We start from the raw sequence: 2,315 nt of genomic DNA on the forward strand, positions 1-2,315 counted from the left end.
ACCATTCGTTGACAAGTTGAATCCAGGTGTGCTGGTTCTGGAATTCGGTTCAAATATGAGAGAGGTTTGAAAGAGGCTGCCCTATTCTTAGTGACAGACTATCTGTTCTATTATGTTCTTTAAAATATATTTCTTAACTGAGCGTTCTATAACACTGCACCCTCCACACAGGTGTTTAGTCCCTTAGATACCTCAGAGGTTCTCCTAGGACTGGTGTGCCTCTGCACTCCTCCCAGATCGTGGAAGGCTGTTTCCCCAGCCACGCCCCCACGGCTTGTCCACTCCTTCCCTGGTACCTTCTCCTGCTTCAGGCCACGCCCCGTCTCCATGCACCTGGCCACAGGTAAACAAAAACCAACATTTTATTTGAAGTTAAAGGAAAGGCTAAAGTAACATTGTGGATGATGGAGTCTCCTCACATCAGTGCAGATGAAGGAAAGGAAGCATCTTACTAAGATGACACCACCCCATGACTTCAACTCTTTTCTTAAACCAATACTCATTGATCACCAGCGTATGGAAGGTTCACATTACAGCAGCCCCCACTTCAGAGTGATTCCTCCATATGGTCATTTCCATGTAAAGGAACCATGAGCACCACCATGTGAAGTTAATAGGAGCATATCAAATTGGCTGTCAAATGAAAGGTAAGTCTATATTTTTAGGGAATGCATAGATACATTTTTCAAGCAAATTAGGCCTAAGTAATGGCTTTGATTTATGGTCAAAAAGGGGTCTTGAAAACATTTAACAGAAAAAGTCTGATAAGGTATTAGCAAACACATCAAAACATAATAATGTTCGAAGTAAAGACCCCTCTGCGAACTATTAACCACATATTTGGTTTGGAGAAGTTATTTGCCTTCTGTAAGAAACATTGCCTTGCTCCCGTAGTGGCACGGGTCCAAGCACTGCACCGCCCCCAGCGTCACTACAGATCGCGAGTTCGATCCCGGGCTGTGCCATGCGGCCGGCGCGACCGGGAGGCCCAAGAGCGGCGGCTGGCCCACGCGCCGTCCGGGTTGGGGAGGTTTGGCCGGCCGGGATGTCCCTTGACCCATCGCGCTTTCGCGACTCCTGTGGCGGCGCGGGCCGGCCGGGGCCTACATGCACGCCGGTTGTACGGTGTTTCCTAGGACATTCGTGCGGCTGGCTTGGGTTAAGTGAGCAGTGTGTCAAAGCCCAGTGCGGCTTGGCAGGGTCGTGTTTCGGGGGACGCTTCTCGACCTTCACCTCTCCGCGAGTCCGTGCTCCAAATTGCAGCGATGGGACAAGACTGTAACTATCAATTGGATAGCCTACGAAATTGGGGAGAAAAAGGGTGTATAATAATAATAAAATATTACATTGCTTTGTAATTCAGTAACCAAAAACCCATATATCTTTAAGATATTTTCTAATTTCTGACAGAAGTAACAAGTAAAGGTAGACCTAGCAATTAGTTGTAGTGCTTTTTACTGATATACATTTGTTCTCTGAAGGTATTAAGTGATTCAAACTCGTAATTCTGTTTACCAAGAATCAAGTATGACTCTATACTCCAATTGAATTGGCTACATTGGGAAATCATAATAGTCTACAAAGCACAGTTGGGTAACCTGCTACTGTCCTCCCTTCCACTGGCATACTCTCTGTGTGTGTCAGCTCTCTCTCTCTCTCTCTCTCTCTCTCTCTCTCTCTCTCTCTCTCTCTCTCTCTCTCTCTCTCTCTCTCTCTCTCTCTCTCTCTCTCTCTCTCTCTCTCTCTCTCTCTCTCTCTCTCTCTCTCTCTCTCTCTCTCTCTCTCTCTCTCTCTCTCTCTCTCTCTCTCTCTCTCTCTCTCTCTCTCTCTCTCTCTCTCTCTCTCTCTCTCTCTCTCTCTCTCTCTCTCTCTCTCTCTCTCTCTCTCTCTCTCTCTCCTCTCTCTCTCTCTCTCTCTCTCTCTCTCTCTCTCTCTCTCTCTCTCTCTCTCTCTCTCTCTCTCTCTCTCTCTCTCTCTCTCTCTCTCTCTCTCCTCTCTCTCTCTCTCTCTCTCTCTCTCTCTCTCTCTCTCTCTCGTCAAATGTGGTTTTGTTTTTGGGGGTGGAGCTCATTAGAATAATAGCCAGTGTGTGGAATAATACCTATATATATACACACACAATGGATGATATTGTATATGTCTTGCAACCTTGTGTTCCTATTCAGATACATCCCCATGAAGAGCATGGCTTTATATGCCATCATTATGCATTTCTGTTTAGTTCAGATCAGCGACCCATATATGTAATTCCGTTATCGTAATTCTGTTATCGGGTGTAAATCCATTTAACTTACTGTAGTTCAATAAGCAATATA

Source organism: Coregonus clupeaformis, chromosome 22, assembly GCF_020615455.1.
Source record: "Coregonus clupeaformis isolate EN_2021a chromosome 22, ASM2061545v1, whole genome shotgun sequence".
Lineage (NCBI taxonomy): Eukaryota > Metazoa > Chordata > Actinopteri > Salmoniformes > Salmonidae > Coregonus > Coregonus clupeaformis.